At 39.7% G+C, this 13,974-nt stretch overlaps 1 protein-coding gene and 1 long non-coding RNA gene across 4 annotated transcripts in view; one reads left to right on the forward strand and one right to left on the reverse strand.

Moving 5' to 3' along the window:
- LOC119658490 (diacylglycerol lipase-alpha) overlaps positions 1-13,974 on the reverse strand; it is a 208,284-nt gene that overhangs the window by 89,901 nt on the left and 104,409 nt on the right. The gene's annotated exons all lie outside the window — the stretch shown is intronic.
- On the forward strand, positions 11,823-12,905 carry LOC119658494. 2 transcript variants are annotated; one of them, XR_005250236.1, is made up of 3 exons: positions 11,823-12,146; positions 12,318-12,459; positions 12,516-12,905. It is a non-coding gene; the product is annotated as an uncharacterized LOC119658494 (long non-coding RNA). The 2 variants fall into 2 exon arrangements; XR_005250235.1 differs by having other exon boundaries at positions 12,318-12,448.

Consider the following 13,974-nt stretch of genomic DNA (forward strand, 5'->3'; position numbering starts at 1 on the left):
ATATTAGCTATCTAGTCCACCACATAAAATTTCTTCTGATTTGAAAGACTGTTTTTTAGTAAACATGCTCCTCTGGACCAGTTTATTCTTTTATTATTATTTCATGTTATTTCGACACGACGACATCTGATTTTGTCCTTTTAAGCCCAAAATGTATCTTGCTTAAAATTCAATTAACTATCCATTTAGTGTTTTTTCTGCTTAAATTTCCTTGCATTGTAGTACTTGCTATTCTATCTCCTACTTTCTTCGTCTGAGTTCTTCTAATACTTCTTTTAATCCGATTTCTCTCTCTCCCGGTAAAAGCTGATGACTTTTCAAATGTCCTCTTTTCTTTACTTGGATCAGAAGTTACGATATAATAAACCATTGTTCTTGGTAAATTGAAAATACATTTTAAGCACAAACAAATCGGTAAACCGGAAGCTGAACGCTTCAGGTACGAAAGGTTTTGTGTATTTCTTACATTCTTCTTCTCATTAGTGCGTAGCACGTAATATATGCATATATTATGTGGGAGTATCCACTTTCGGGAGATATTGACATTCATAGTCTAGAATTGGCGCAGAAGCGACAACTTTAACGTATTATAACTTTGTTAGTAATAGTGCGATTTCCACCAAACTTGGTAGGATCATCATCGTGATTTGACGTCGGATACCAGTCGACTCAGCGGTGAATGAGTACCTGAGTCAAATCAGGGTAATTATCTCGGGCGAGCGCAATGCTGACCACATTGCCTTCTAGTGTACCGTTACGGTCTTGAATGACGTGCTCTAACACACTTCAAGGCCCTGATCCAATATGGATTGTTGCGCCAACGATTATTATTATTGGTAGGACCATGCTCCATGTTATAGCCTACATAATTGAAGGGGGTTTTTGCAGTCAATTATTAAAAACTATAGTAATATACTATTATTAACTTTCTTTGAACAAATATCGATATGGAAGGTATTTCGGTACCTAGGCACCATATAGTGGCCTCCTGATTTTCTTCAGATTTTTCGGTTGAGTAGTTTCTGAGAATGGGAGCGTTAAAGAAATGATCAGTTTCGACCACCGCACTCCCCACCTTTCTAACAAATGACAAAATTAAGACCGGCTTCGGAAAGTACTAATCGAGACCTTTCATCTGCTACCCCACATGACTATATTTGGTGAAAAAAAATTACAGCCCCTTTTGCATGTATTGGGACTTCCCCTTAAATTCGACGTAAAAGGTTGTAACACTGTATGCGTGATCGTTCACAGTTTCCACCTTTCCACCAAATTTAGCGTCAATCGCTGCAACAGTCTCCGAGAAAAATGCGTGTGACGGACAGACAGACAGACAGACAGTAAACCGATTTTAATGAGGTTTTGTTTTACACAAAACCTTAAAAACAACAAAATGTTCTTTAGTTACCATTAACTTGCAAAATATATATATTCAAAACTTAGCGTTATTCTTGGAGTAAATTGATATAAATGCGAGTGTCGAAAAGTTTTGCACCGCAAATTGGTAACGAAAGAAGAAAATATGATTTTTAAACAACTAGAGTAAAACCTCTTTAAGTCTATATTTCATTTGCTAGGGCTATTCTCGTGTTAAAAAATGTTTTTCCCAATTTTTTTCAACATATTTTGATTGATAATATGTTCAAGAATAACTGTGTAAAATATTATATTCATATCTACTTTCGTTTTCATTCTATAGGCATATTTCGAACGTCGTTGAATGGTAGAAATCGTAATAGAAGTTTTTTCTCAAAACATGTTTTTCTGATGCGCTGGCTGGATAGAATAGAGAAAAATCTAATGAGCCGATTTTATCTAGTTTTTTTATGTACTTATAACTAACTATTACATGCACCAAAAATTAGCCGAATACATGAAATTTATTGTTTTAATTGATTAATTACTTGGTAATCGGGTATTTTTCTTGTAGCCTCATTATTATCATCACTATCATTCTCACCGTCGCTCTCGTTTCTTACAATTTGGCGAACCTGTTCCAGGTTTGGGGGTTCATTATAAATGTCAGCCATTAGGGCATCGTTTACAATCTCGACACAGTACAGTATACTTGGAAATCATCACACTCAAATTTCTCGACATCTAGAGTACAGAATTTTTTTTGATTTTCCAAAAATTACCAGACTTTCTAACTTACGTTTCTGATAATGCATTTAGAAGTTCGGATGATTCCCATAACTTTGATTGAATTTTACCCATTATATTCTTGTCCCCACCTATCAACCAACTTGTAAAAATATCGGCGGTCATCATGACTACTGGTTTCCCATATAATCGACAGGCACATCAATTATTCGCCGAAAACAATGGAATTTGTTATTATATGTTACTTCTCCCAATTATAGAATACTTCAACTGGTTTGACCCGGCCACGATGGCTCTGATTAGCTTTCCTTGCTATGCTTTTTGTCAGATCATTTATCTCCTTTTATCACTAAAGTGCCACTGCGCTTACCCTTGTAAAAAAGACTGTTTTCGTTTACATCTTCAGCAATCAAATTATAGCGCAATATTGAAAGAAATATTTTAAGACATTCATCTACCGTTTCTTGATTGTCGCACTTGCTCCAGATATAATTTGTTCATAAATCCTATGTATATTATAACCGCCATCGCTAACCACCGTGGGGTCTGAAAGCAGGACAATTCAAGCTTTTCCGAATTCTAAGTCCATTTCTTTCAATATTGGTATGCTTGAGGGGTGATTACTGCCTCTCACTAAACTGAACCATTCAAATTTGTCAACTGTTTGGAATTTCATGTTGTGTTCATTCTAACACTTCCCCTAGAACTAGCATTTCCAAATCTTTTGCCTTTTTTCCCCCAAATGGGAGATAAAGTAGTAAGGGGAATTCGCAATTTAGCAGCAGGTTTTTTTCAGCACCCCTCTCACTCGAGCGTATTTTTGTAAAAAGAGCCAAAGTTTTTAAATGCCGAAAAATTCAAATGGAGGTTTTTATGAAAAAATTAACAAAATTTGATGTGTCGCGTTTATGATGGTACACATTTTAATGGTGGATAATACCATTTGTTTGAGGAAAATTGGTCCATGGGTTGCGGATAATGACATGACCCACCACCAACAAGTTAGTCTCGTTAATAAGTAGCCGCGGACAAGCAGAACGTTTCCATTTGTGTTCGTCCTCCCTAACCTACTCTTCCCTTTCTGGGGGAGAAAACCTCCTTAACAAATAGGTAATCCGGGGTGAAGAAATCTACGCGCCTATGTGATAAATTGCAGTGACGTTACACTGTATTTCAGCGGCTCCCCTCCAAATACCTTCCCTACCTTTGGAGGTAACCATGGGGCATTGCATCATTGGGGCTCAGTTGCAGGGTTGGCTGCCTCCCCAACACTCGTGGGAACAAAATTGGGCACTTTTGTTTAAATGCTTTAAATGGGATCCCAGGGACACGAAGACAGTACCCAACACGATCAAGGGTCGCTCAACAACACCAGAGCGGCTCTTCGCCCTTGGATGTTTTGGCGGTTATGCCATCAACCACCGGGGATAGGAGACCTAGGCGTCGTATGGTTTGGATGAACTAACTCAACGAATTTATCGTCCGCGCCTATTACCATGTCACGGATTGGGAACGGAATCCATTAGGATACAGACACCAACTCCATGACGCGTTCATAAACCGCTTCCCGGAACTAAATCATGTTCCGGAGCAGAACATCGTTAATCAGTACTGGGTGATAGTGAAAAATAATCGAGTTGCCCTACCAACCAGGCAACAAATTTTCCAAGAAGTTTCACTTGAGATCGGTCTGGAGTCGCCAACTTACCGGACTGAACAAAGGAGTAACACAAATATTCCACCTATAAGGCACTCCATGAACCCAGTAATCAGGAGAAGCTTAGTGACTGGGGATGTCGACCCAATTTATAATGAGGCTTTGACCGCATTCCAGGTCGCGTTCACAGAGTATGCTGAGATTCTCCCAGACGCTAGGCCAAAGATCCCACAACTGAAGTTTACTTCGGCAACTACTAACATCATTGCTGCCGTTGGCAGAATTTTGGCTAGCGAGATTACTGCTACAGAGGTTCACAGCCTGATCTACGTTGCAGCTCCATAATCAACATCTTAGAGCGAATAACTGAGGTATGCGCAGAAGGACTTTACCATTCTGGGTATTTCGACTCAACAAAAGAGTCAAAAAGTTGAGAAAGGAGATTGGTCGTGTCACGCAAGCACTCCTTGGAAATCCATCACCAAGAGGTCACAGATGAGTTGCGAACATCATTGGAAACTACCATCTGTCCAATAATATGCCAATCGAGGAAATCTTCGAAGTGCTAAAGCAGAAACTTGCGGTATATTCCAATCGCATCCGTAGGTATCAAAAAAGCTTTCAGTGAAGGACAGACAACACCTTGTTCTTCTAAAACCAAAGGGGATTCTACGAAAATTTCACTAACTCAGATAGGGAAAGTAACCTCGATCTGGATCAAGCAGAAGACTTCTGGGGAAGTGTTTGGAGCAAATCCAGCCGTTGCAATTTAGAAGCCGCTTGGCTCCCACACCTTATGCGGTCATGCGAGGCCCTCCCCGAAATGACCATACCTGACGTAACTGAAATCGATCGAAACAGCCCTAGAGAAAACAGGCAATTGGAACGCGCCAGGAGTTGACAAGATTCACAACTTCCGGCTTAAGCGGTTCAAGAGCACTCATAGGATATTGGCAAATCAATTTAGTCAGATGATTGGCAATCCTGAATTAGTTCCACCATTTTTCACCAAGGGGGTAAATTTTGTCATCCCCAAGGAACAGGGTGCCTCTTGCCCTTCGAATTGCCCATCTACAAGGTCTTCACTTCAGTTCTGTGCGCGAACATCTCAAAACATCTTGATGTTCATAAATGGATAGCTGAGCAGCAAAAAGGATGCGCAAAAGGCACCCGAGGCTGTAAACAACAGGTTGTAAGCAATACGGTCGCTGTAAAGCAGGCTGTCCACCAAAACCGAAATATCTCGACAGCCTACATCGATTATAAATCAGCCTTTGACTCCATATCAAATTCGTGGTTACTGCAAGTGTTACGCTTGTATAAAATCAAACCGAATGTCGTTCTTCTCATTAGAACAGTGATGAAGAATTAGAGCACGAAACTAACGGTATCCTCGCAAACATCAGGAAAGATACCAATCAAGCGTGGCATTTTCCAAGGCGACTCTCTAACCCCACTGTGGTTTTGTTTGGCTTTGAATCCACTATCCCATCTTTTGCATGAAGCAAATACGGGTTCCAAGTCAAACATGGCATATTGTCGAAATGTACATTAAGTCATTTAATGTACATTGACGACATCAAATTGTATGCCAAAGTCGAGAGCCATCTTCGTTCCTTGCTGGACATCACCATTCAGTTCAGCAGGGATATCGGCATGCAGTTGAGTTTGGAGAAATGTCGCATAAAAACAATTGTTCGGGGAAACTGACGACCGGATTATAGTCTAAAGAGTCCTGTCCGGTAACAATCTGGCGTAGTGAGTTTCAGTCTTGATTCGTACTGTTTTTCATTTAAGATCCATGTCGATGTAGTGTAAAACCACCGTTTGAAGTGTTTGCGACAATCGGGATGTAGCAATACATTTTCGCATGGTCGCACACACTTTGCGTTAAAACGCATCATCGCTGTGATGCCGGCCTTTGGATGTTGCCTTCAGCCCATCCTTAGGCTGGACGCCCCTCGGTCCGGTTGGATGGGAAGAGGGTTCGTGGGCTTTTTTAACTATATATCATATATACATTTATATAATACTTCTGTAAACACCTATGGTCCATAGATGTAGTTGGAAATCGTTATTACCGTTATAATATTTCGTTTAAGAGACACGGTTGCTATAGCTAGTATACCAGACCAGTGTGCGCTCGAAATTTGGAGCTATAATATCGTTAAAAATGCCTTATAAAGGTACTGGACTAGCTCAAAAGCGAGTTTCCGATCAAATCAGCACTGATGAAAATCCACAACATTCATACTCCCTAGCCGGTGAGAAGTTGTGGTGCGACTAGCCTAAAGCTGAAGCAGTTGGAGTAAGAAGATTCTCCATTAGATAATGATTTTGAATTTTAATTTTAAAGATTTAACATCAGAGGATTTATTGAACCATTGTTTGGGTAAACGAAACAATAATGAAAGCTTCAATGCGACGGTCTGGAAAAACGGAGCACTGAGGCTTTAAAAGAACCGAGAACTGCGTGAAGGGACAAAAGAGGAGCCTTATGAATAGGAAGGAAGAATTTTATACGGTGCGGACATTGCAGATTGGCTTTAAGTAAGTTTTTCTTTTAAAATACCTTTAAAAAACTTTAAACGCGATTTTCCCAAATTGAAACTGTTAGAATTTGCGAACATGATTTAAAAATGACTACTCGATCGATCGATTTAAAATTTAGACAAGATAGTTGTGATATGACTTGTCAGGGACTGAACCAAAAAGATTTTCCGATTTTCATCAGATTTTCTGGATTAAAAAATGGTTTAAAAAAAAGCTGCCATTTTGTTATATTTTCATGAAAAATGTTTCATTTAGTTCCAATCCCTACAGATTTTGATAACAATGCACACAATTTTTAAGGCTGTGTGAAACAAAACCTTATTAAAATCGGTTCAATGTCTGTCTGTCTGTCAGTCTCTCACACTCAATTTACTCGGAAACGGCTGACCCGATTATCACGAAATTTGGTGAGAACATGTGTTCTGTGTGCCACTTTACATGTAGCGAGTGACGCCATGTGTTGTGCTTGAGGGAAGGAGATGTACATTATTTTTCACAGAATATGGCATACGGGGTATCAAATAAAAGGGCTCGAATAGTTCTCTCCTAAACTGATCTCATTTCTGATATTGGGTGAAACATAGGGGCGATAAGGCTCAAAATGTGTGCCCCAAAGATTAAAACAGGTGTCGTTCTCAGAACCTATCCAGATTTGGCATGAGCCAAGTGAACTTGTATGAACGGCAGGGTCATTTCAGTTTTCCTTCTTTGGTTTTTCTTTTGTTATTTGCATATCAGTGTCAATTACTCGAAGTAGACATGTGTATGTATATGTATGTGCTAATAAAGCTTTCGAGTAGTAACCAATATAATAGGCATGTGTGTACCTAGTTACCAGCGGATTTAATTCATTTAATGCACGAATGAAAAATCGTGTATAGAAAGTTTTTCACATAATATGAGCACAAAACCTTTATACTCGAAGGGCCCAGGTATCCCAGAAGTTAGTTTGATAAGGATTTTCGTAATTAAAAGTAACTGCACTATTGTAATAATTGCATTCATGCTTAATCTTGATATGGAGAAACAATTTTGAAAGAAAGAATTTACCCAGAAAAGGAATTTCCATTAAATTTAACCGGAAAAGGGATTTACTTTAAAAGTTAGAAGTGCTCATTAAATTGGCGACCTCGAGGAACTCGCCCGAGCGGAGCGAGTAAAAGCTGCGCTACATCACGCCCACGACCTGAGCTCTCTAAGTGCTACCGGCGGACATCTGACAGGAAGGAAACGGCAGGCAGAGCCACGCAGCAAGGGCAGGAATAGGCGCGGCAAGGATATCAAGTTCCAGCCTCCACCCCGGTGAATCGAATCACCTGCAACTGCCGCCCGTATTCACGCCAACCCGAACCGGAACGCAACCGATCGCTGGAGCTGTCCGGCCGACTCCATCCAACTCAGGCAGTGGTAGGGGTCGTCTTTGTCAACCGGCTGACTTCGACGACATCGCTGCATCTATTTAGCAGTTAAGGAATAGCTTTAAACTTCAAAAATTCGTTTTAATTTATAATTGAATACGAAATTATTGGAATAATATTAAAAGTTAAACCGCCGCAAGAGACGCCGTCGATAGTGTTTGCGGAATTTTTCATCGCGGGATTTCTACTCTTTTCGCGAGTTATTTGTGTTCTTTTAGGTCTGCGCATCAAGCGTCCGCTTCGGGGTGCGTCGTTGGTTTCTCTTTTTCGCTCGCACGAACATTTGTGGGTGTGGGCTGCCGTGGTCAAATTAGGGCCCCGCAGAATTCGGTATCGCAGCGTCTTCCACAGAAACTCGCGTCGTAGCATTGGCTTGTGGAGGTGTCAGTTGACAATAAAGACGCGGCAGGCCCATCGGACCCTCGCTGTGCGCGTCCCTCCATTACACTAAGCAGTACTTTAATTACAATTAATTTTAACAAAATGAATCTTCGGATACGGTAGAGGCGTTATTACTGTAACTTTAGCTTCCCTTTTATCAAAGACTGTTTACAGTTGATTGCGCAGGAGTGGAAAATAATTTTCCAGCAACAATTTGATTTTGGAAATAAAAGTAGTACTGCAAGAGAAGTTTTACTACTATAATTGCTGTGCAGTGCAAAATTTCAATTATCGTAATTATGCAACTCCTATTGCATGTATTCCACAAAGCAGACTGTCTGATGTAATCCTATATATGATGCAAAAATTTTAAACTATCCGAAATTTAATTAATTCTACGGCTCAAAAGAGCACTTAAAACTGAATAGTGTCTTTATCTGACAGCTAGAACGATCTTTCCTATTCATAGGATTCGTGTTGATCCAACTAGAGTTTGACAGACCGAAATTTAATCATTGCCTAAAAGAGATAAATTATTTCAATTGAAAATAAAAAATACTTTGATATACCATTTATGTTATGCATAATAATCGGGTTTTCCTCTGATCATCTTAAATTTATCTGCATTAGTGTATACAGAATCTACGGAAGAATACTTCTCTGAAGACTAAATAATAGCCTTAAGTATGTCCAAAAGTTATCAGAACTTACCTGCAAAGAAGGAAAAATTGTATTGTTAATACATATTGGTGATACACTTTTTATTACAGAGAGACAAAAACTAAGAAAGTGGTAACCCCGAATGAATTGTACATAAAGCCACTCATTAAGAAGGCTCCAAATAAATTATTGTTTCGGTATGACGGTGTCACTACTATGTTGGCCTTACCAGCACGTGAAGGATTGGTTTTTAATTATCCAGCATCAGAAACACGTATTTAGTAGAAGTTATATCATCATATCATTATCAGAGGGAGATCACCTGTACGACGACAAAACACTCTCCATGACGGAATCTGCTCAAATAAAATGAAATTTTCGAAAACCGACTAGAAGGCCCCCTATTTTTTTCTAGAATTATAAAACGTTGCTGTAAAATAGGCTATAATATGGAGTATCATATGTATTGTTTGGTGAAAAACCTGCCATTGCTGACAAAATTAAAGTTTGCGGCTACCAAAAAAACACCATATGTACATAGAATGTAAGTATCACGTTAAAATGAATAGTATGACATATTAAGTACATATACACTGCGAACTAAAGGAGCTTTCCCATCCTAGCACTTTTTAGTCGATTTCCCAGCAACATAGTGTTTCCTATACGGGGTACGTGGTTGTAACATATGGCTTAAACCAACAACTGATTACTTGGTACACTGACGGATCCCTCACAACAGAGGGAGTGGATGCCGGGGTCATTGGTCCATGGAAAATATACTTAGAGCTAATGGGTAATCACACTATCATATTCCAGGTGGAAATATATGCGATCGACAGATGTGCCTCTTTTAATCTCCAAAGTAACTACAGGGGGCAGAACATTGCTATTCTGACTGACAGCCAAGCGGCGATCAAGGTACTTAGGTCTAACCAGGTGAATTCTAAACTGGTATGGGAATGCCTTGAGAGACTAAATACGCTCGACTCGCACAATGTCGCACAACGTCTGGATACTCTGGCAGGCCATGTTGGGTTAGAAGGCAGTGAGGCAGCACACAAGAGGTCAAGAAGAGAGCAGCGTACACGGACCAGAACCCTTCTCTGGAATCGGAAACGGGTTCATGGCTATGACATTCAAAAATGAAGAGGAATGGCTCAGGGAACTATACTGAGCGAATCTAACAGGAATAGAGCAATCCAGGATGCTTATTGGGGAATGCAAACCGAAGCGCACAAAGGACATCCGAATCATAGTGAAAATTTTCACTGAACTAAATTATCACCTAGAGAAGCTAGGGATATGTACGGACACTGCCTGCAGGTTCTGGTCGGAGTAGACCGAAACCTCAATACACGTTCTAAGCCAGTGTCCGGCAATTGTGCAAAGCAGGTTAAGGCATAAGGCAATATCCATATACGAACAGGCATCTTCCAGGGGGATTCGTTGAGTCCCTTTTGGTTCTGCATGGCACCGAATGAAGTTAGAGAACATGGTTTTGCAATAGAATATGAGAATATGACCTAAGTGCGAGCTGACAACTTTGGTGTACTTAGATGACATTAAGTTGTATGATGGTACTCACGACCGCCTTAGAAGTCTATGGCGAATAGTGGACATGGTTAGCCGTGATATTCGGATGGAATTTGGATTAGACAAGTGTCGAATTCAAGCCATCCGGCGTTAGAGATGTTGGACCATCTCATTTCTAGTTGCACTGTAATGACACCAGTGCAATACCCGAATAGACATAATGCTGTATGTAAGGTGATTCGTCAAAACCTTGCATAAAAGCATGAACTAATCACGGGAACATGTCCAGTTTTCCGATATGAGATGCAAGCAGTACTTGACAGTGCTCCTTACAGCATGTATTAGACCGACATCTAACTGATCTATGATCTATAATTATAACGATCTAACTGATCGCCATATACCACACAACAAGCCCGACGTGCTGTTAGTTGACAAAACAGGTCGCTTCGCGTATATTATTGATATTGCTATCCCCCATAATAGCAACATTGAACTGTGATCTATGAGTCACTGGTTCGGGAATGAAAGAAATTTGGCGTCTTGAGAAAGTTCATGTAGTTCCCATATTATCTAGCTACAGGTATTGCACCAAAATCCCTCAAGGGTTTTTTTGATGTCCTTGGACTCTCACACAGTCTAGTCTAGAAGTACACCATTCTGCGTACGTCCTCGATGTTGCGGAGAGTTCTCGACGGATTCTCCCATTAACCTACCAACGGGCACCACCACTAGCGACTCTTTATCTTTTAAATAGATAGGATCGTCCGAGCCTAAATGCTTGGCACTTAGTGCTAGTGTTAGGTAAAATCCGGCATCCGCCGAGACTGTGATAACTTGGAAATAATAACGCTATGCAAGTGATAAGCAGCAGCGAAACAAACACAACACAAACACGGACACCCATAACAACTAGGATTCGAACCCAGGGCAAGGATGCTGGCGTTCTACCCCTCAACCATCGCGCCGTCCACATTCAAAAATATTATTGGCTTAATTTGAGTAAATATGGATATGGAAGGTATTTTAAAGTATGCTACCGTATAGAGACAGCTTCGTGATTTTCCTTCAGATTTTTCGGTTGGTTAGTTTTCGAAAACCAGGTCCAATCCCAAAATTTATTTTTTAATAATTTTCAATGGTGTAAGTGAAAATTGGCCGGGCTCATTATTCGTTGACCCTCATAAATTTGCTCATATTACATATTATTGGATGTAAGCAAAGGATTGATCATTGTTGGTGAGAATTTGCATGACGCATAATACAATGAAATAGGATGCAGTTGTTGTTGTCGTTGAACCGACTTCGATTATAAAGTTCAAGGCCGTGTTCAGCGCAATCAAGATAAGCGGGACCGGGACCGGCTGACTGAATAAATAGCTGATCAGCTGGACAGAGGGGATCGTCTGTCTTTGGAAGTGAGAGGAGCTCTATTACCGTGGCTGGAGAAGAAGATTACTTTTTTCGCGATTTATAGTTTTGTTGTTTGTCAGTGTGAAGTTTTTGATTGAATTGTCGCAACATAAGAAAAATTGTAGTGAATTGGAAACGAGTTGATTTTAATTTTTTCATTTTTTACAATATTAGTTCAAAGAAAAGTATTGTGCGATAACGTTACGTATAATATTTGGACTCATTCAGTGCTACCCCTTGCGTTAATCATCCTGAACAGATTTTCTTTCGAAAAAACATTTTATGAAGTTGTTATACAGAAGTGCGCCTGACCTAATGTGGGCCCTTTGGATCCTTTGGTGATATTCGGCGAAATCGCCAAGAAAGTGATTAATTTTCTTTTCGGAGTATAACGGCAAGGGCTAAATAATACCGTGTCTTTACTAACAGTAAATATAAAATTTTCGTGTTTTTCTAGTAAAACGTTTCCTTAGGAGGAGTCCTAGTTTTTCTTGAAAAAATGAAGTAGAAGTTTTTGATTTGATTTTATATTTATTTCGTTCCTCGCACATCTGTCAATTATGATTCCTACTATTTATCTAAATTATCTAAAAATCTAGCAACCGGTAAACTCAACGAAGCTTTCCCCTGCTGTTTTCGAAACTTTTCGCTGGCCAGAACTTCGACAGGATGTGTTCCAGGCGAGACGACGTCAGCAGGATGTGAAGTAGAAGGAGCGCATCAAGGGATGGTGTCGGATAAGTTTTGCAATGATGTGTTGAATGTGAACTATAACGCATTTTCCCTTCTTTTTTAAGGTTTTATTTTTAAAAATCGTACAATTACCGGTGAAGTTACATTAGCTCTTTTCCGTGTAAATTTACTCCAGCGCAAAATACTAAATATCAACAGCACACTTGACACTTGACGTACAAATGGGATAGTTCTGCACTCAAATATACTTACGTAAGAAACAAGCAAAACCTCTCATATTTGAAGCGCCAAACTTGCGGTTTCCAACTTGTTAATTTTTACTTGGAATTCCTAACGAACGAAAAGCAACGTTCTGGTTAATTATGAGATGAAGAAACAAATAACACTATTGAAAAATTTTATCAAACAGAGCTCTCGTTGAGGTATTTTGGTTGATTATTGGTTATCGTATCTTTTGTTATTTTTTATGTTTATGATTTAGTATATATTTTGAAATAAATTCCAGCTAATTTCTTTAATTTGAGGACTTCCTATTTTCCTCCTCTTTGACTCCGCAAAATTCTTCTTATTATGAGGCATCCTCCAATATATGATAATAACCTGAGGATGCCATACATCTGAGCCAGGGGGAATATTGATGTGATCCGTCGTGGATCTTCCTTTTCGATCGCGGCACTTGAGTCGGGAGTTTTACGGCTCCACACGCGCGATCGAGTCATTATTTTTATTTTTTTTTGAATTTCCAGCTTAGCTCGCGTGATGTTATTTCGGTAGGCTCGCGCGAGTCCCACTGTTTGTCTATTTTTCAGGACCCGATGCGGACGCAATTAGCACTTCGATGGAGCGTCAATATTTGCAAGCAGACCTTCACACAATTTCGCCATCTTTGGTCATCTTCGACCACTCAAGATGGTTTCCTGACCATCGCCAATCACATTGTGTCATTACAAATTTACAAGCAAAAGTGTTTACTTTCAGAGCTGCTGCAAAACCGGAGGAGCAGGACATACGACGTGAAGCTGAACAATCACAAAAGTCTCGATTGAGATTTAGAATAGACCCCAATAGAGCAGCAGTCAATTACAACGAAGACAACGATTACAAAATGTATTGAAATGTTCTCATTGTTTCAACGGTTACATTGTGCTAACATTGTGACGCTTTGAAGTTTCAGTAAGTAATGTCTGGTATATGTTGTTCCACTGGCAAGATCAATTTGCCACCATGTTTTACAAACAAAACACATGGGAACTATGAAATCCCACGCATACAGTGAATGACATAAATTTACGTGCAGTTTGAAGTTTATCTCCAGTCCTTTTTAAGGTTTTGTGTGAAACACTTATATGAAATCTAAGCCTGGAAATATGTCCCATTCCAATATCTGCTAAAGTAAACTTACTAATAGTATATTACCAACTTTTCGAAATTGATTGAAAAACACTCTTATGTTCATCCATGCCAAGTTTCATGGCAATGCGGTTATTAGTGTCAAAGTTATAGCAGTTCAAACTTATCAATTTCGTGGGAATTTATCGCATCCTAAGCCATACAGTTAAGCCC

This window comes from Hermetia illucens, chromosome 5 (genome assembly GCF_905115235.1).
Source record: "Hermetia illucens chromosome 5, iHerIll2.2.curated.20191125, whole genome shotgun sequence".
NCBI lineage: Eukaryota > Metazoa > Arthropoda > Insecta > Diptera > Stratiomyidae > Hermetia > Hermetia illucens.